The sequence below is a fragment of the Castor canadensis genome, chromosome 6 (genome assembly GCF_047511655.1).
Source record: "Castor canadensis chromosome 6, mCasCan1.hap1v2, whole genome shotgun sequence".
NCBI classification, from domain to species: domain Eukaryota; kingdom Metazoa; phylum Chordata; class Mammalia; order Rodentia; family Castoridae; genus Castor; species Castor canadensis.
Genome location: NC_133391.1, coordinates 27,388,416 through 27,410,479, shown reverse-complemented (window position 1 = coordinate 27,410,479; position 22,064 = coordinate 27,388,416). Strand labels below are relative to the sequence as shown.

The 22,064-nt window shown below is 37.1% G+C and overlaps 1 protein-coding gene and 1 long non-coding RNA gene across 3 annotated transcripts in view; one reads left to right on the top strand and one right to left on the bottom strand.

Moving 5' to 3' along the window:
* The window catches only part of LOC141424028 (uncharacterized), a 116,101-nt gene extending 101,303 nt beyond the window's left edge, over positions 1 to 14,798 (top strand). Inside the window, exon 3 of the long non-coding RNA XR_012448827.1 lies at positions 14,590 to 14,798. This is a non-coding gene — a long non-coding RNA (uncharacterized lncRNA). The remainder of the gene's footprint in view (positions 1 to 14,589) is intronic.
* The window catches only part of Rerg (RAS like estrogen regulated growth inhibitor), a 106,118-nt gene that overhangs the window by 36,743 nt on the left and 47,311 nt on the right, over positions 1 to 22,064 (bottom strand). The window lies entirely within an intron of this gene.

Genomic DNA, 22,064 nt, shown 5'->3' with positions numbered 1-22,064 from the left:
GTTAGGAAAGAGTAATGTAGATGGGTAAATGTAACCAAAGTACATTATACGCATGTTCCAAATATCACAATGAAACCCACTGTACAATTAATTTATGAAAAATTTAAAAATTAATGAAAAGAAATTAAATCTGTTCCATCAATATGGAAGATAAGACCATTCTATCCGTGAAACCATCATACAAGATCCCATATTCTTCTTCCCATTTGCATTATAACCCTACAGGTAAAATGTGAGTCACTTTTTCTGAGGCACAGAGTAAGGGACCCATCCCACCTGACCTGGACAAGCCAAGAGCAGAGTGAAGGCAACTCCAGGAATTGCTCAGCAGGCAGCCCCCCAGCTGTTTGGCCTTCAGGATTGGCCTCTGCATTGGATCGGCAAGCAATACAAACATAAATGCTAACCATAAGTGAAATAACTGAGAAATAAATGTTACGCTAACAACCTCTCTTCTGCTTTATTTTTATTTGGGTTTTATTCAAATATTCTTTAATGAAAAACCTCCATCTCCCTTAAATCTGCCCTTTTCTTGGCATTCTAAAAGTCTTAATTGTGTCCAACTTTTAAATCTAATTTAGTGAAACCGAAAAAGATTATTTTCTTTTTCTAAGGCTATGTTTGTTTCAATTAAACCTGGAGTTTCATGCTGGATATTATTTGAACAAAATGAATTCACCATCCCCTAGTAATCATTGTATGAAGCCTATAATTATACTGGTGACCAGAAAGACTTCTTGGGTTTGCTTTATGGGGTTATGTGACCTTAAGCTAGTATTATAAATCAAAGTGATTAAAATCTAGGTCTATCAATCAGCATAATTTCTATTGTAAAACTTGCTTTCAGCAAAATAGTATCTTATAACATTCTTTCAGTAAAACTGGGTTTTAAAAGCCTAATGAGATAGATAACCGGGGGGCAGAGGGAAGATAATTTTCAGTTAATTCAGGCTAAAATAATATAAATAAAGATGAAGGAAAAAGCAAGACCATTTTATAATAAAATTCTACAGATATTTTTATTTTTAAGAATAGTTAGGGCATAAATTAACATTGTTTTATACTAATAAAAGATGGAGAAAACAGAAACTTTGCATTAAACTATACATACATATACAACCTGTATCTGAAATTGTGGCCATTGATCCAGAAAATTTCTATCAAAATGTGATCAATTATTCAGGAACATTCAACATCAAACTAAATACTATCCCAGAATGACCAACTAAGGATCAGTTCTGAATGCATTAGAAGGTAGACTATAAAATATGAATCCATTAACATGCTGAATGAAGAGAGCATTGAATTGTTTTCTACTTGGGAAAATACACATTCATTTTAAATTGAAGCTGATGAATGCATCAATCATTTCTGTAGGATCAAAAAGCAGTCTCGGGCACTGGACATCTCTGAGGCTTGGTGGAGAAGGGTGATCAGGGCCCACCACATGTGCAGAATGTGTGGGTGAGGGGCACCAGCTTCCTTTAGAATAACAAGGAGGGTGAATCTGAGAGCTCCACCTATAGAACAACTGCTTCCCGCTGCAAAAGTGGGAGGACACTTTCAGCCCAGGGAGTGAGTGGAATACATTCTTATATCATGTGAATTGAGAGAAAAGAGCCAGGGGGAGCTTTCCTGAAGATGGGGCTGTAGATGGACTCAAAACCGAACAAGTGAGAAGTGAATTATAGGCAATAAAGTCAAAAGACACCACGCAGACCAGATAAACTGGCCATTATGGAAACTTTGGAGATTTGCAAAAGGACCGTTGGAAATGCTAACTAATATAGGAAGGGGTAAAGAAGTACGGTAGAGCTGAAAAAGAAATATGACCTAAAAAAAAATCAAAGATCAGATGACAGAGAATGCCAGCACCGGTCTGCTACAGTAAGCCTCTTGGTTTATAAGAACATGCAGCTGAGTGCTGCAAGAAATCCATCTCAAAGACCCTGGAAAAATACTCCTAACCTTGTAGGGTATAGCGAGTTGGTAGGAAATTATTTAAGTGTATTAATTATTAAGGACCCAACATTAGCCAAGGCAGAGGCACTGAGATGGCCCACAGTAACTTAGAGGTCACTTTTGCTAAAACTACCTATTTCATAAACATTTAAAAGTTTTTAAAATATTCATATAGACACTCTTATATTAAGGAGGCTATTTGGCACTAAACTTTTTGTCTCTACTGAAACCATGTACATCAATTCTTTGAACAACAGTTCTAATCAATTCATCAGCAATCCCTTAATTGTTAATGTTTAGTCTCTAAAAGTGACTAAGAAAATTTATTTTTCTGAGTTTATTTGCTTGTTGTTTATTAAAAATCACTCCATCACAGGCTTCCTCTATATGAGCTGAATTCCATTATTTAATTCTTAGCATTAAAAATATTAAAAAGTATCATACTAAAGCAAAAATGTTATCTATCCCATACTTAACTATAAAGAAAACACTGAATTGGGCACTATGGGGAAAGGAAATGGATGATATATAGAAGCACAAAATAGAACTTATACTCAAGGGCTTTGTAATTCCGATGTAAAACCAATGTTCACGAAAAACAATAGCTCATGACAGAATGTAACTGGCATTATAGATGGCAAGGGAAGAATGCTACTCTGTAGAAGAGGATGGGAACATTAACTCTAACAGAAGAAATTCTATTTTTCATAATTTATCACAAAAGCTCTATTGGAAAAATTCAGCAAGATGTATATGCCTAGGAGATTCCTGTCAGTCTTCAGCCTATCTGTACTGAACAATAGTCATCTACTTGATTGTGCCAGCATACCAATCACTCTGATACAGGACTTGGAATATAAAATACTTAAAAGAAAGGGTGTCTATAAACATATAAGTGGATCTAGGAGTACCTACAGATACCCACCACTCCCATTTTGTGCCTGTTAACAGACATTACTAAGTGATCATGACATGCCTTCCCCTGTGCACTTCCTATGGCCTTCAAATTCCAACTTCTTGACATTGTTCCTGATAGTTGCTACCACATGACTCAAGTAACACAGAGATGAATGCATTTTACTATACAGAATATAGATAGTGGTTCTCATTCTCTCTTCCTTTGATTTATGAAACTCCTTGGGGCTGCTGGGAGCAATGAGGGGCAAGAAGAACAGATGGAGAACCCAGGTTGCTCCTTTTTGCTTTGGCCATAGCTCTGGTGTTAGAAGTGAGCTTAGTGGTTAGTCTTGGATGCAGGTATGAGAGGACTCTGGGGAGTCTGGTAAAGTTGCAATGATGAGATCTCAGGTGTTTGTCATTTGTGAAAATTCAGACAGTTTTAAGCTTATGATTTGTGCAGCTTTCTATATGTATCTTATACTTCAATATAAATTAAACAAACAGAATATTATTTAACCCTCCACATCCAAAAGAAGTCATCAAGCTCAAGCTTTATAGACTACTGGACCTAAGCTCATATTTAGCCTCAACAGAATAACTCGCCATGTGCAATGGACAAGTGGAGTGCTCTCTTTCATTGTCTTTGTCTAAAAAAGAGATAAAGATTGTCTAATTCATACAATTGCTGTGAGGATAAATGACACAATACTAATATAATATCAAAATATTTTAATAATAATGTATAGAGTCCTGCCTATGCACCCAGCATCTTCTCAGGACATCACTTTCTCCTAAAAATCTTGTGGGACAGGACCTGTATTTTACAAAAGGACAAAGCTGCAGCACAGACTTGAAATTACCCATGCAAAATGTCCCAGCTACTAGGCAGAAAAGCCAGAATTGAACTGCAGTCAGGCTACAGACTTAACCACTGTATTATCCTATGTAATAAGAACCTAATACACCACAGTTATTACTATGACAAGAACAAATCCTGGCATGGATGTGGGGATGATAGAAAAGAACTGAGTGTGGACAGAATTAATGCTCTCCAGGAGGCAAAATGGCAACTCTAAGGCTCTGCTTTGAAATTCTGTGCTAAATAAGTGGCTGTTTTTATTACTATACAATTACCATGCCTAATTTGAGACAGAAAAATAAAAGTGCATAAATGCAGTTTTATCACTAGACTTTATAAACAGAAAAAACAACTGTGAAAGGTTAATGACATGATTGCCCTCCATCCATTAGAGCCTGCTCCCCCAAGGTATACTCCAGGGCCATAATCTACCTTGGTAGGCTATATCCAAAATCAGTCTTGGCCGTGGTTTGACTACAGTTGTTTTTTTTTCCTCTGTGTTTTCAACATCTTCTATAAAACTCACTTTATTTCACAGTGGAAAACTCACTTTAAAAATAAAATGAAGCAAAAACAAAACCCAATCTCAGGAAGGCAATAAGAACCACATGTGTCTTAAATGGAAAACATGCTTATTTCTCCTTTGTTTCTTGGAAATAACTTGCCAGATACACAGTCCACAGCTTTGAACCATTTACATAAACACATCCAATGCAAGGGTTTGCACGCAACATCTAAATTGCACCCACATTGGTAATTTAATGACTTTGATTCATTTTGGTTGAGTTCAACTTAGGTATTTCTTACAAACCACAAGCCAGTAAGATCTGTTGTATATAGTAGCATCTCAAGTCACTTTGGAACTCATCCTGAAATGGGATGGGACTGGGGTACTAAGTGGTAGTAAATGGTACAAATTCTCCAAGTAAACCAGGATGCCCAGGAATTGAGTGGTACCAGCTAATAATTACCATCCACTAGAGGGCACTACCAGTATATAGACAAAGCTTTGTAAGGAAAAGTTAAAGACCCCTCTCCCCCATTTTTTTTTCATTTTTCTTTTATTATTCATATGTGCATACAAGGCTTGGTTCATTTCTCCCCCTTGCCCCCACCCCCTCCCTTACCACCCACTCCGCTCCCTCCCTCACCCCCATTTATAAGAAGAGAAAGCTAATGTGATTAGGTTACCAAAATTCTACTTTTATTATGCTTGCTTTTCCTATATAAATAAGCTAGGATTTTTCTACCTTATGAAGGGATTGATAGATTTTGTGCTACCCTTACTCTTGAGTTGCTGTACCCATTTGATTGTAAAAATGTTCTCTTACAATAAATGTTGAGTGTGTCCTGTGTGCAAAGTTCTGAGCTTGTCACCATGATGGTACAAATTAACTCTAATGCCACCTTCTTGTCTGCAATTTGGAGAATAATAAAGGACTTCTGAGATACTGAAAGAACATGAAATAACTTGGGAGTTATCAGAAGGTAGAAGCCATTTTGTTTTTCACTGTTAAATACCATTGCTTCTCTGTGACAAGAATATTGGCCACAGTATTTTGGAAAGCCTGAGGGAGGCACAGAAGGATAGAATAAAATAGGCAGAAAGGAAAACAAAGTAATATTAGCAAAGTTGTAGTAGAAATTGCATTGCAATTAACTCCTCTCTATTATTTCCGGTTGTCCTACGATGATTTAAAATGACTCTCAATGAAGCATCACCTGCTTTAGATATGAAGTGGTATTTCTGTCCCCTCTACTGGCATAAGTGGTCTTTTCATGGTTTCCAAAGCTATAGCCATAGCGCCCCATCTCCACTCGCAAAAGCTTACAGAAAAATAAAAAGAAACTTATTTTGGACAGCATAGGCTCTGAAACAGACCACTTCTTAGAGACATCCTTACTTGGTCCTCCCTGAACTAGGTAAGACACATGAGGGGCTGCTGTAAGAGCAGAGAACACATGCCATCTCATCTGTGCTACTGAAAACAATTTTTTATGTAGCCATGCTTAAGAATAAAGTTGATAACTTGAATTGTGGAACCCAACCCAGCTGGAATACTGCCTGTGGCTTCCCACGTATTAGGAATAGAAATTTGCTACGAACAAATTTATTTTTAAAAGTTAATTTTTGTGTAGTATTTGAAGTTTAATACAACACTTTTTGATTGGAACCAGATCTAGTGTGCACATTCTTGTGAATTGTATTAGGTTTTCATTCATAGGAATTATTTTTTTAAAGGATTCTTTTTTCATAATATTTTTTTCTAAAATAATACTGTGGACTGGGGGTGTGGCTCAAGTGGTAGAGCACTTGCCTAGCAAGTACAAGGCCTTGAGTTCAAACCCCAGCACCACCAAAAATCAAAGCAAAATAAAACAAAAACCCTACTTTTACTCATATTGAGTTTTCTATTGTTTCTTATGTTACGCTACTTAGGAAATTTTTTTCTTGTAAATTAATATGTGTGGACAAGTATTTACTTACCACCCATGAATATGACCTCTTTAGAAGTCAACACTCCTAATATTTATGGCCTAAGAATGAGGTAGTTCGGGTGAGTCACATATTTACACTTAGCAGAGAGATTAAGAAAAAAAATTAACACCACAATTTCCCTTAAGTAATGGAAAAAATGTGACTTGTTACACATTTATTTTCTGGGTCAGTGTTTTTGCAGCCATTCTACAGGGCCTTAGGGTCACTCAATGTTTTCTTGAAAGAAAGAATGGGGGTATTTGATTTTAAATTTGAACATTAGAACTCTTAAACTATAAGACTAACTACTGTGAAGTTTACTGCTCTGGATAGTGATAAAAAGGAATCAGATAAATAGGCTTTGAATGTTTGAGACAAATGGCGTTGAGTTAAATTACCCAAATAACAGGGTCCTGGATATGCACTTTGCTTACAAAAGAGTTCCTTTACCTTAATCTTTAGGCATTTGTTTAAAGAGGCAGAGAAAATCTAGTTTTATAAGCAGAAGGGAAACAATGGGATTCAGAAATAAGAGGGAACCATGGTCCCCAGAAAAATGCAGGAATAATTGAAGAACATTTATCATTTATAGAAGAAGGACATTCTTAATCCATCACTTTTGGCCTCCCATCATCTAGATAAAGCTTCTAGAATAAATATACTCACTAAAGGCAAATTAAATGATTCACAAAAGTTTCACTAGCAGCTGCAAATAATCTTCTTTGGAGATTTTTCAAAATAGATAGTGTTGTGGGTAGAATTGTGTCTTTCCAAAAGATGCAGAAGTCCTAACCCTGAGTGAATGTGACCTTATTTGGAAACAGTATTTTGTAGAAGATTAAGTTAAGATAACGTGGTGGGCCCTTATCAATGATGACTGTGTTCTAAAACGGACACAGGGACACACATACAGAGAGAGGATGTGAAGACATGGACAGAACACCATTTACAAGCCAAGGTGCAGGTAAGGATACCAGAAGATAGGAGAGAGATATAAGAGAATCTCCTTTACATCGTTCAGGGAAAAAAAAAAAACCCACCAAAAACAGCTGCTGACATGTTAATTTTGAACATCTAGCTTCCCATATTGTAAGGCAATAAGTTTCTGCTTTATAAGCCACCTACCTGGTGGTATTTTGTTAAGGCAGAGCTAGCAGTCTCATGCAGATTCCTAATATCTGTCTTTTGGCTTGCAATTTACCCACTGATCTCCCTGGAAATCAGTGGAGCACAGAAGTTGTGTCCAGATTGCCCTGGGACCTCCTTGTACTGCCATCTACACAAGGCACGTTACTTTCAAAATCTGCCAGACCAAAACAATTAGGAAGAAAATCTGCTGTAAAAATTCACATATTATAAAGCCAAATACAAATTTTATTTTGAATATAACTGAAAGTAGAAGGAAGGGCAACAGTGTCCCTAAAAATCAAAATGAATCAGGGATTGATTGTGTTTCATTTTCTTTAAGGAAAGTTTGGCCAAATAGCACTGCAGTATGACTGAGAATTTGGTGGAGTGGGAAAAAACACTAGAATTATAAGCAGCAATCATGGACATCCACAGATGGCCCATAAAAGCAGTAAGCCTTCTGTTACTTCTAACACGTGGTGTCTCATTGGTCCTCTGCCAAACAGTGCAAACAATGTAAATTAAAACTTGTCTTAGTGATTCTTAGCAATCATGTTTATAAACACTACTCCTATATCTTATTTAGGCAAGAGAATGGATTAAAATCTATTATACAAATAGAATTTTTATAATTAGAATTAAAAAAAATATTAAACTTCAGAATGGGCCTGATCTGATATTTGATGAAAGAAATTCACAGAAGTTAATTTAAATGAAATGATGCATTTTCAGTTTTTGAAATGTAAATTATAAGAGCTCAGGCACTTAAACACTGATGCAGACCATCTTGATCCACAAAGGGACTGGGAAAAGAAACTATTTAGTGTATGCATAAAATAACTAGTTGTTATAAAAACTCAGCTAAAAGACATTTAGGCTGAACATAAAATTTAATGAAGAATATAAAGCAAGAAATTAAAAATAAAAGGAAAAAGCAGACAAAGCATTAGAGAATCTAAAGTAATCTAATACCATGAAGGTTTTCATTTTTCACCTTCCAGCAAGTGTCTAAGCTACATTGTAACCCTCAGAAAAAAATGCACACACCTGGAACCATTTGTATAGGTGTGGCCAGAGTCTGCCTGTTGGAAAAGAAAGGATTAAAAACCGAAATTAGAGAAAATGACACATAAAAAGACAACTTGAGTTTCGAGCAAAGCAAATATATTACTGGGTTGATCAACCCTCCAGCATAGTCCTCCTGAGCTGTGTTTCCACAAGAAAATGAGGGTGGAGGGAATCACAGAAGTCTTGGCTCCATTCCACCCCTATGGCCTGCTAACACAGGCCCAGCTCCCCAGAGCACGGGGTCGCACTGCAGTCATTGCCAGAAGAGCTGCCTTCATTAAATTGTAGTAGAAAGGAGAGGCAAAGGGATCAGCAGAAACTGGGACGGCCACCCAGGGGGTGGTGATGGTGGTTTCTCTCTTCTGATTAGGAGGCACTAGGTAGAATGTGTTACACTTGGTGGTATCTAACAGTTATCTTCCTCTACGATTTAGAAACTTTCTACATGCCCAGGGTCACCCCGGTGCTCCAGGGGATCTGAAAACAGCTAGTTATTAAGCAGGGTATTCCAACAAAGCTCTGATGGGGTTCGTGCTGTGGTATGGGATCCTTAGCCAGTTTTGTGCCACTTTTTCCTGGCCCATGAGTCACTTTTCATACTATTTTATAACATATATGTATAATTGCAAATAAAGCAACTATGTTGAAATATCACTACTATAATATTTTTAAAATATTGACATAGTGTTATAAAAATATTTTTAAAAACAAATTGGCAATATAGTAATTGCTTCTTTGTTAGCATATTAAATATGATTTAGTCTTGAGCCTAATAATGATAATTCCACCTTCATTATGAATGTAAGTGACATTTTGAGGTCACTGCAACAATTGATATGATTGAAAATATCTGTGATTTCCAATAGTGACAAACACAGGTTTTGCTAATAACACGGGGATCTGTTTCTACATTCACAATACAAGGCATTCTAACTGTCATTAAAGGTGAGTAGAAATGTAGGAGTAATAGCTTCTCATGAAAATTCACAGACCTCCTGAAATCCACCTGCAGACTCCTTAGGGGACCTGGATTTAAGATTAAAACCCCTGCTCTATAGGAGTTTTATATCTTCCTGATATGATTTACCACAAATCTTACATCCAATTTTATGAAATTGCAACACTGATTACCAACTTTGTAATAAGTTTTAATTGAAACTCCATTGCCCTGGCCAGGCACAGTGGCTCAAGCCTACACTCTTAGCTACTTGGGAGGCAAAGATTGGGAGGTTTATGGTTCAAGGCCAATCTGGGCAAAAAGTTCAGGAGATCCCATCTCAACCAAAGGCTGGGTATGGTAGAGTATATCTGTCATCCCAGCTACCAGGAGACACAAACAGAAAAATCATGGTCCAGGCCACTAGGGCATAAAGTGAGACCCTATCTCAAAAATAGCCAATGCAAAAAGGGCTGATGAAGTGGCTCAAGTGGTAGAGCACTTGCCTAGCAAGCAAAAGGACCTGAGTTCAACCACAGTACTACCAAAATAAAACAACAAAAAACCCAAAACATAAAAAAAAAAACAAAGCCACTATTGTCCTACAGATTTGAGGCATACTTGTTAATGAAATTGTTATGTTATTTCTAAATGAGGGTGTACAACAAATTACACATGAGTGGAAAAGTATGATCATTGCCACATGAGTCCTCAGGAAAAAGTGGAGTTGAGTGATTGACCTGGCCAGTGAAACAAGGTAGGTCAAGCTTAGTGAGACTCTGAAGTCAGGCAGAATTTCATCCAAATGTCCATCCTACCATTTACATATAGCAAGTTATTTACATCTCTAAGATTCAGGTATCTGAGCTACTAAATGGGGATTTTTAAGGAGTTATTATGGGGATTAAATGTGATAATACACTTTGTAGGTGTCAGAAAGTAGCCAATTGTCTATTGTAAAATGAGAGAATGAAGACCAGATACAGATCTGTCAAGCTTCTCTCAGCTTGTCTTCCATTTTGGCTTCTTTTCTTGGGCCCTCTTTAGAGTAACTGGTTTTGTTGATAGACAGTTTTTCATACTGTATTCTATATCTCTTCTGTTTAAGAAGACACAGGAAAAAATAGGAGCCACTTAAATTGCATATAAGGCAGATGCTCATGGAATTCCAAAATAGCTTCAAACTATTTGTAATCAGCAGATAAGCGTGTGGGCCTGGTATCAGCTTTAAAATATTTTGTAATTTAGGGAAATATTTTACAATCCAGCCACCCCCAGCTTTCCTATGCCAAAATGTCAAAGTGGGACTCACAAGAAGCTTGAGAACTAGCAAGTAATTTCTCATTCAAATTCCCACCAGTTGGGACTGACTTGAAGGATGTAATTTATGGCCATTCTTGGGAAACAACCGTATATTCCTGTTTTGTGAAAATGTGGTGTTAAAACTTGTCAGCTTCTTCCTGTCCCTAAAGTGGTAAAACTAAACTTGCCAGAAGTATCCCATATTTGCTCCTTTTGGTTCCCACCTTATACTTAAAGATGAAAAACAAGAAATACAACGAAGCAGAATTCTAGCTCTAAAACACATAAAAACGACTAACGTCCAGGAAATGAGAGTTTCACTGCATCACTCAAGAAGTTGAGTTTCTCTGTCTCATGTCGGTGAAATGTAAACAAGTTCCTTCACTGGTGGGGAACTTTCCTTCCAGTCTTTTCTGTCACTTTTTGGGATGTATTGCCAAACAGAACAAAACTATGAGAATAAAGAACTTATTCTGCTTATCTAAATCCGCCATTGTTCACCTTCAGTCTCATTTGTTTTATCATTCACTCTCCTCACTCTCTATGCATAAATGAATATATGTACACATATATACAAATGCATACAAAATATATTTGTATGGATATTTTCATATATAATATATTCATATACATTTTTATATATGAAAAATTTTCTGTGAACACTTATACATTTTTCTGTAACATCTGAATGTAGTTTGGACATGCTATGCTCCCAAATTCTAATAAAGCCATGCCACCTTTCAACAAATCTAAAATTATTTTCATTTTATATCTTAAATTAAGCACATTTCTTGCCATTTTGGGGCTGGGAGGATTACCTAACTTTTACTTTGCTTTGGGGGCACCATTTTCTTTTGAGGAGGCAGATTTTCACAAAATGAAAGGCAGAGAAACACCCAGCAGATCACACAATGATTTTTTTTTTCCTGAAACATGACAAAAATTTTATTTATGTAATCACACAGTAGTCATATAAATACTGAAAAAACATCAAAGATAATAGTCAACAGAAAGATATGCAACTAGATAATTAATTCCACTTTTGCAATTATGTCTTTTTTTTGAGGCAAAACCTACAGAGCATGCAAAATGTGTCAAGGACAATTCTAGAGGCTTTCCAAATGTTATAATTTTAAATTCTTACAGCAATTCTATGTCACATAATGATTTAAACACAACACCCGGGACTAACCGAGAGCTTCTCCACATCAACTGAGGTGTGGGATGTGCATACAGGAGTTAAAAATTCTTGGTTTTGAAATTTCTTTTTATTTATTATTACTTTTGACTGCATTTGGTCAACACTGTATGTAATGAACCTGCAAATAAGATGGTCTTACTGTATTTTGTAATATAATTATAGTATAAGTATCAAATTTAACAATAAATGCAGTAATATTACTCACCAATAGCCTATGTTCATATTTCTTACCTTGTCCCAATAATGTCCTTTAGGGCCACCTTTTTTCCCTCTATCTGGGATCTAATCCAAGACCAAACATTTCATTGAGGTGTTAGTTGTCTTTTCTAACTTTTAAGTTACAGTAGTTGGCCAGACTTTATTTATATACCTGTATACAATATTTCAGATCTTTGGCATCTTTTGCAGACTGCAGGAGATCTCAAGTGTGCAGAGCTTTTAAAGAGAGACTAACAGGTGTCTCAATTGTCTAATATTTCCTCATGATTAGATTCAGATTGTGTATTTGGGGCAGAAACACCACAGAAGTGATGTTGTGTCTTTTTCCTCAAATCGAAATGCACAGGTGGTTGCTTGGTCCCATCATTTGTGATGTCAATCTTAGCCACTTGTTTAAAATGGCATTTTCAGCTGCAAAATTACTATTTTTCTGTTACTAATTAATATATAATCTGTAAATTTCTGATCCTTGTCAAACTTTCACCCACTTCTTACAACAGCTGATGATGCTTGCTTGAATCAATTATTGATATGATGGTTTCCAAGGGTAATTTCCTAACTGTGTTATTCCTTGGTAGCTATTATTTGACATTCTACTGCAAGCAAGAGCTTTTCTCTCTTCCCATTGAATTACTTATTCATTAATTATTTATATCAGCAAGGACACATGCAACCTGGTTTTATTCAATGGGTTGCAATCTACTGCTATCATTATTTATTTTTCTCCTGTTTGCCCTTCTGTCCCTTTGACAGACCCTTATCATTTTGTGAGCACGATCATGATAGTAGTCCACTCTTTTGCATAATTTTCTGCCTTGCTAACATGGAAATAACTATTTTAGTTCTTAGATAAAGATGATTCATTTTACTTTTGATTTTTTTGTGGTACTCAGGTTTGAATTCAGAGCCTCATGTTTGCTAGGCAAGCACTGTACTGATTGAGCCATGCCTTGAGTCCTCATTTTACTTCTATAGGAAGGAAAAATTTTGATATGTTTACATACACACAGATAGATAGATAGATAGATACTTATTTCTTTATTGTGCTGGATGTGGGTACATTGTGGCATTTATAAATGTTCTTACAATGTATCAAATATATCATACTTGAATTCGCCTCTTCCACCATTCTCCTTTACTCTCCCTTCCCAAATTCCTGGAACAGTTTCAACAGGTATCATTTTTGCATTTATAAAAATGTATGCATGTTTTTGTACCATACTCATCCTCCTACCCCCTCTCCTGACCACCTCCTCCCTCCCACTGGTGTCAACCCTCCCCCAAAGGACTTGTTCCACCCTCCTGTTCTCCAATTTTGTAGAAGAAAGAAAAAAGGAAAAAAAATGACATTTTTGTTTGAGATAAAAGTAGCTACAGAGGGAGTTTCCCTGTGATGTTTCCATACACACACACACACACACACACACATATATATTATAACCCCAATTGGTTCTGATATATATTTAGATAGATAGATTTGTATTTGGCATCAAGATCATCTATTGATTTTTAACTCTTATTTGTACTTAATATATCACACCATAATAAACCAGACCCCCCTAAAAAATCACAAAAAAATTCCAACTAAATGTGCCTTCCTGACAATGGAAAAAGGGGACATTTAATGGATCTCAGCCTAAGACAATAGAAGAGAATTTTGATATTCCATAGTTCATGTAAGACAGGATAGAGCATTAGAGATTACCACAAATCTTGGAAAATGGAAGAGGAAAAAGATATAACTGCTTAGCACCAAGGACAAGTTTCTCTTTGTATAAAACTGCAAATGTTTCTCTGTAAAGGCTGGTATATTTCTCTATATTGAGCAACTATGCAGGAAGTAGAGATAGGAAGATCACAATTTGAAGTCAGCCTGGTCAAAAAGTTAGTGAGACCCTACCTTAAGAAACAAGCTGGATGTGTTAGTATACTTCTATAATCTCTACTGCAGCAGATATACAGAGGAGGATTGTGGTCTAAGGCCAGCCCAAGACAATACTGTGAGAAACTTTCTGAAAAATAACTAAGGCAAAGAGGGCTAGGGGCATGGATCAAGTGGCAGAGTGCTTGCTTAGCAAGTGTGAGGCCCTGAGTTCAAACCCCAGTACAGCCAAAAAAATTATGTGTTTTTTTTTTTACAAGTCTTTGAGCTAACTGTGGCTTTTAAAGTGAAGAGAGAATTAGGTATGAATCTTATATCCATCGGTCAAAACATAAGGGATAACAATGGTGGGAATACTGGAGTATGAAAGGAGGACAGAAAAAATTGTTTTTCTATGCTCATGTTTGTTTTTGTTTTGTTTTGTTTTTTGATAGCACTGGGGTTTGAACTCAGATCCTCACGCTTGCTAGGCAGGTGCTCTACCACCTGAGCCACACCCTCATCATTCATGAAGTTTTCTTTTGTTTTCAAGACAGCAAAACAAAGCATGAAGAATTTATTTTTAAAGACCACAACCAAATTTACTGTAAGGTTATAATTTTATGTTTCTAGAATCCTAGGGATTAATTAGTTCAACTCTCTTATTTTGCAGGTGTGAAAATGGTCCCAGAAAGATGATTCTTGCCCTCATCACACAGCTAATTACTGACATAGTGAAGAACAACACTCGGACCTCCTTATAATTTTGCCCTAGATCTTGGAATCCTATAACAACATTTATACTTGAATAGTTTTAATTCTTCCCATTTGCAATCTGTTAAGCCCAGATTTTTGCTAAGAATTAAAAACCTTTGTTGAAGCCATGTGAATATTGTTTGCTCTTGAGCTTCTGGTTGTGTTAATGAGGATCCCTATTTCTGCCTTTTGGTAAAATATCACAGATGTAGGTGGAAATCATGAGTTCTTTCCTTTGCTCTGACCCAACAAGGCCAGAGCACTATGCAAAACCCTAGGCAGACATCACCCCTGCCAGGTGACCTATATTCAAAGAAGATAAAGCAGTACCATGGTAGGAAAAATGGATGGCTCAGATATCAGGGAAGAAGAAAGAATGAAAATTAAAATTTATAATTTCATTTTGTGTCTCACCAAATCACTTTTCCTGGGCTATATTTCAAAGGGCGCCTCTGTTAAATTTTTACAGATTCAAGAGGAAAAGGTGCAATGGCCCAAAAGAACTAAGGCTCAACCTGAATGTGAAAAATTAGGTTAGAAGGGGGAAATAATTTAATAGTTAGATGGTCCCTGCTGCAATTCCAAATCTGCCCAGTGGAAAACAGGAGCCACTCTAGGTCTTTCAAACAAAGGGTATTTAATAGAGGAGAGCTGAATGCTATTATCTAAAATAATGAAAGACTGAGAACCCAGTGAGGAAATGGGAAGGCAACAACTGAATGTTAGAACCACACCAGAGATGGAGACAACATGAGGAGTGAGTAACCAGATCCTAGCATCTGGAACTTCCGGAAGAAGCTGGGGTCAGTAAAGATGACAAAGTAACAGAAGAGGACCTTGAGGAAGGAGATTTTTGAGGTAATTAAGATTCAGAGCAAGGTGCAGTTACTGCAAGGGACACCTCAGGAAGCAGAGAAAAAGAGAGACGATATTGTGTTTTCCCTTCCTGCTATTCCTCAATCTTGTGACACTGCTTCACTTTGGCAAACATACAAGGAATGCAGAGGATAAAGGGACCTAGGAAATGTAGCTCTATTTAAAATGGAAAGGATGAAGATAAATTAGAAATCACTCAGGTATTTGGCCAGCACATGGCACATTTAATCAATTCTGACCCCAATGGACCTGTGGATCTCTGAGCCCAGCCTGACTGGGGCAAGTTTTATATTAGCAGCTCCACTAACACCCAAGGGGCCTGGATTTTGTTCATCTTCCTCTCTCATGCTTCTGAAAGTAAGCTCCAGACTCACTGTCTATTAAGCAACCTTTGGAGCTCCTTATGCAACTAAAGTGTTTAGGTCTTTCATAAAGTTAACCTTCAGCACCTCGCAGCAGCCTGTGCTCAACCTGTGGATTTTTCTGAGAACTTGACATCCTATGAAGCTCATTAATCCCCTCTTCCAAGGGACAGGAGCAAGATCTGAGTCTTTACTTTTGGGTTAGAATATGGATCCAAAACAGATTGATCATCTGGTGCCTCAGCTTACCCACCTAAAGAAAGTCTTATATCACCTCTGGTGACTGTCTCCAGACTCTGTCCCCATCACTAGATTGGACCTCCTTGACAAACTCAGCAGCTGAATTACCTAGGTGGAGCCCTGTCATTAAATGTTGACTCCATCTTGGGGCCATCAGAACCACTGTTTACTTCCCTGGGCTTGGACTACACCTGGTCCATCCAGCAGTCACATTGAATTTTCCTTTTCTCTCATTCCCTCAGCAATTTACCACTAACAAAAGGGTACTAATTAGAACAAAATAGTCAGAGATATATGAGAATGATATGAAAATAACATCAAATGCCCTCTGGAAGCTTGACCTTTGGCCCTGGGAGAGAATCTTAAAGGATGCAATTGAAGTTTTCCAGCAGAGTACTGTCTTCATTAGGCCAATATGCCACTCTGAAATTTTTAATGTAAGAGCAAATTATAAATAATCCTCTTGGCACCAAGGACAATGTTGTCTCTTTAAGGCTTCAAACTACTTTTCTTCAGAGCTAAATGAAAGAAGAGGAACGAATTGTACAAACCTGAATTGATTCTGAGGACATCAGTGGATTTTTGGTTATTTTCCCTCTTCCTATAGTACTTGAAAGTGAAGGTTAGTGGGAGAACTGCTGTGTCCTGGCTGCATTAGTCATCACTCCAAGTCTGCAAACTATGAACTTCTGAGTCAGTATGTAAACTGTCACTGTACGACTAAGAAACTAGATTGGAAGTCCATATACCAGCCATTTCTAGCCAGCAATCTTTTAACTCCTGCCAAGACTTTTTGGGTTCTTTTTTGCTAAAATAAAGTTGCTCAGGTTCCAGAAATAACATCTGTTGCTCAGAGTAACATTTTCAAACAACATAATAAACTGTACTTCCAAAAAGACATATACTCTGTGCTTGCCTAAGGGAACTTACAGAAGGACGATTTGAGACCCTGGGCTCCCTCATTTCATGTACTGCCTACCCTTGGCAGATCAATTGATACAGGAGGTGGTAAGATGAACCTTGTACAAATCATTCCATTCATTTGGAGCATGTAGGAACAGAAGTAGCTTTATCTAATAGCCATATTCAGATGTGCCTGGAAGCAGAATGTTATTTTTTTAAACTGGGGTCATGATGCCCTAACATCATTTTCAAAGTAATGTTTTTTGAATTAATAACTGTAACCCTCCAAATACAGCAGATGTTTAGATTCACTAAATCTTAATTCTGCTTGTAGGGATGACCTAACCTAACTCTCACCTCTCAGCTCCCAGTATTACTATGCAACTTGTGCACTTTCACCTTCTCTGTCTCTTCCTGCCAACCTTTTAGAGCTGGAAGAGAAACAAAGCATGAGGGCACTTGGATAATAGTCTGTTCCCTGGGTATAATGAGCAGCCCTGGTCATCTTGTAGGTGGAGGTCACTCATTATAGGAGCCTGGAAGAGAAAACACACATGGTGTGTGATTGTTATCACTCCTGGAGGCCATAGAAAACACTCATTTCTTTATGTACAGGGTAAAGTAGAACTTAGCTTGGGAAGTCATCATTTGTAACTTAAGCAGGAATTCCAGTGACATCCTTATTGTTATCAGTCTTTCCTACTACTTTATTTTTTATTTGCCTGTATTAAATGCACAAAGTGAGGGGACTCACTGTGATATTTCCATGCATGCATATAATGCACTTTGATTACATTCTTACATTCACCCCTCTCCTGCAACTCTCTTTTTTTTTCCTTGCAAAAATTTTCAAGTGGGTTTCATTATCTTAAAAGAATGAGATGGCCTTGTGTCTGCCTGGGCAAGGAGGTGTGATGGAGGCTATAAAGGAGAGTGGTAGGCAAGGGCAGAGGAGCAAAGAGGTGTGGATGGTGATCCCAGGGTTTCTAATAGCTTGAAAGATACTGAAAATGAATATATAGCCTCATGGACTTGCAAAGAGAATTTTCAGAAATAAAACACTATATGTATCCAATTCATCCTGTTTAACCAAATTCCTTGATTCTATGAAAACATGAAGCAAAGAGGATGGAAAAATAAGAATTTCAGTCTCAATTCTCCTACTTAACTTTGGGACTCACACAAGTTACTCAGGTTCTCTGAGCCTTGATTTCCTGATGAAGAAGAAGGAGAGGGAGAGAGAGAGAGGGAAAAGGAGAAGGAGTGGGGGAAAAGGAGAAGATTTCACCAACTTCCCTAATACATGTTATTTGACAATCGCATTAAATTAATATGTATGAAACGACTTTGTAAAAGATACAAGATTTTGAGGACATTTATGACTGTTATTGCTATGATTTGGAATGTTGTCCTCAACCACTGTACTGCTGACCAAAGACTGGGCCAGGTGGCTTTTTGGAACCCTCTAGACCTTAGGATTTTAGAATGATATGTACTATCTCTTCATCTCTTCATTCATCATCTAAGGTCAACACCAATGACAATATAATGTCTTGCAAGTAAGACAAGTCTTACTAAGGAGACAATGCAAAGCAAGCCTTGGTGCAGAGGGTAAATTTTCTTATCAATTGTAGGTTTGTCTGACTTAACTTTCCCAGTGTGGCCCATCTAGAGGGTTGGACAAAGTACTTTTCAAAAAACTATTCTCAGTGTAAGTTAAAAGACCCTCTGCTGTGTTGCCCTGAAAAGAATTCAGTCTCCAGATTGGGTGTCCCTGTTTATTCTGCAGAATAATTGGAAGGAAATGATGTTCTCTCTTTGAAAAACTCTATGCCAACCATATGTCAATGTCTTCTTCTGAAACACTGGTTCTCAACGCTCAGAATTATCAGAATTGCCAGGAGTACTTGTGACACACCCAGATTGCTAGATCCTTATCCCAGAGTTTCTGATTCAGTAGGTCTTGGGTGGGGCCTGAGAACTTGCACCTCTAAGATATTGAGCATGCTGCCAGTATAAGGACTGTGTCATATTGAGAATGACTGTTCTATAGGAGCTTTCATATACTCTGGTATCTAAAACAATCCTTTCAAGCTACAAAAGAAGCAGTTTTGTGACTTAGTTTGGACCCAAGTTAGAATAGGAGGTGATTTTAAAAGGGGAGTAATGGGAATTTTAACTTTAAAAATAACATATAAATCACATCTAAATAAAACATATTTTGTGTGGACTTCTTTTTTAAAGACATTTTTATAAAGATATAAAATCATACTGCTTTGGATCCTCCCCTCTTAATCTTTATTTTCCCTTGGGCTATTCAAACTGAGTAAAGTTTTAAACTTTTAATTGGTTTTTTGTTCAACTCAAAGGCAAAGGCTTTTGAATTGGTGACACAGGTTTACAAATTGGCCTTGAAAAGTTGAATAATAGTTGGAAATTATGCCCCTGAGAGAAGATAAGGTCAAACTTCCACCTCTGTTTTTCTATTCATTATACCTGCAAGTTCGGCTTATGATTGCTTTTTATCTAATTAACCGATTAAGCTCTTAACCTTTTTGCTGTTGCACTCAGATCTCCACTTTACTAGTATACACCATTATAATAAAAATGTATACAATTCCCTACTTTCCTGAAACAGTTATGTGTCCTGAGAGTTGTATGCTGTTTCCAAGGTCAGTAGCAATTATCACACCACACACGAGATCTGCGTAAGCACCATTTAGCCTCTTCCACACACTTGTTCGCCTTATTAGCCATAGGACAACAGAAAAGATATACTGCACTGAGCCTAAAGACTCAAATTCTAGCCCAGTTCTCATGTTTACTGGTTCTAGAACCTTGAGGAAGCTTCATGACACCCTGGAGCTTTCTAAATTGTAAAATGGAGCCAATAATCTGTGACTGGATTACTTCAGAGAGTTGTTTTGATTTCAGACATAAAATGAGATAACCAGCGAGTGCCCTTTGGAAATTGTTAAGCCTTAAAAATGTCAAGGTTTCCTTCTTGCTGTCATGCTATGAGTACAGTGCATTCCCTGTGAGAGATGTTGGTTTTCCCTGGTCCATGTTTCCAGGGTGTATTCTTGCTTCCAGTGAGTGTTTTCTGGAACATGTGGTTCTGGATTCTGACTTGAAGGTTGATGAGAAATGATCACAGCCTCACAACAACTCATCACCATGATATTGTTAACATTTCTCTGCTGCTGCATGGGTAGTAAAGTCATTTCTAAATGCACGATGTCTCTTAAGCTTTATAACCCTGCACAGTTCATATTTTTCCCCTAATTTATGGATGAGGAAACAAGGATACAGATTCTTACTGTTTTCTCAAGTACAAAGTAAGAGGCAAGACTTAAACTAGAACCAGATCTTCTAAAAAGGCCTATTCTGTTTCTAGGTTTCAGGAAATGAAATTAGAATGAACAAATACATAGGTAGGTAGGTGGTAGGTAGGTAGGTAGGTAAGAAGTCAGATAGCCAACTAAAGGATATGTGCTTTTAATGTACTCTTTTTTTATTTGAAAATGGTAATGATGACTTGAAAAAAGGTTGCAGATCAAAAGGGAATAAAATAAGAGGTCCCTGTTTTTCTTTAAATATTTTCATCAAATGACAGCTTCAACAAGAGCCAAAGGCAGATCTGTAGTGTTCTTTCTGGCTATTCAAGGGTGTAACGGTTAATTTCATACATTAACTTAACTGGATCACAGGGTGAAGAGATATTTGGCTAAATATTATTTCTAGGCGTGTCTGTAAAGGTGTTTCCAGGAGAGAGCAACATGTGAATTAATAGACACGGTAAAGATCAATCTCACCAATACAGGTGGACACCATCCAATCCTTTGATGGCCTGACAAGGACAAAAGATAGAGGAAAAGAGTGTTTCCCTTCTGCCTATTTTCTTGAGATGGACATTTATTATTGTCTCTCTCCCTCTCTCTCCGAGGGTCTCTTTCAGATGTGTACAGAATTTTATTTTTATGAGTTCCTAGCCAAGCAATCATTTGACATGAATTCCTGGCCAGTACCAAACTTCCTCTCTTAATGATTAACCCACACTCCTTGCAGAGACCATGAGGTAAGGACATTCACAGAACGCAAAAAGCACAAAAGCAATGAAACAAGAAAGGCACACATCATCCTCTAAAGATTGTGTGTGTGTGTATGCATGTGAAATCAGGAAACTACACTGCAGGAACATGGGGAGACTAGATGCTAAGTGAGACCCAGCATACAAAGTGTTTTGTATGTTTTGATCACTATAAGCCCCACCAGCTTAAAGGTGAGAAAGACATATGGAAATGGCACTCATAACTGAAGTCAACTATATCTAATGAAAATAAAACTCAAGATCATTTTAACATAAAGGTGCAAGTTTTAATTTTAAAAATTAATGTTTTAGATTATTTAAAATAAATATTAAAAGCGTGAATCCTAATGTAAACTATAGACTTGAATGAAAATAGTGTGTCACTGTAGGTTTATTCCTTGTACCAAATGTACCAGTTTGGTTCGTGAAATGTGTGCTGAGAAACGCTGGGGGTTGGGGAATGGGGAGCTGAGACACAAATGGTATATGAGAATTTTTGTACTTTCTGATCAGTTCAGCTGTTATCCTAAAAATGTTTTTAAAAAGTAAAATTCATTTTTAAAAAAAAGAAATATTAAAATATTTAGAAAGCACACTTTGTTGTTTGAAAAGGTGTGGTCTTCATTTGCATTTCATAAACATGCAGGGCCAATGGTTTCCAAACTCACAAGTCACACAAAACCAAGTGCTAATAACTTCTCTTATATTACATGACTGTGAACATAAGTAAAGCTCTGCAGACCACTCAAGGAAGCTTTAGAAAATCCTAGGTATACGCCTAGGTTATTATTCTCTTTGATTTACCAATAGGGAGAATTTAAGCAATCAGTAATGGCATCTATCATTGCCATGACAACAGTGACGATTCAGGTCTCTCTGGCTTGTGAAGATCACTGCATGGTTATATCACTGTCTTGGTTC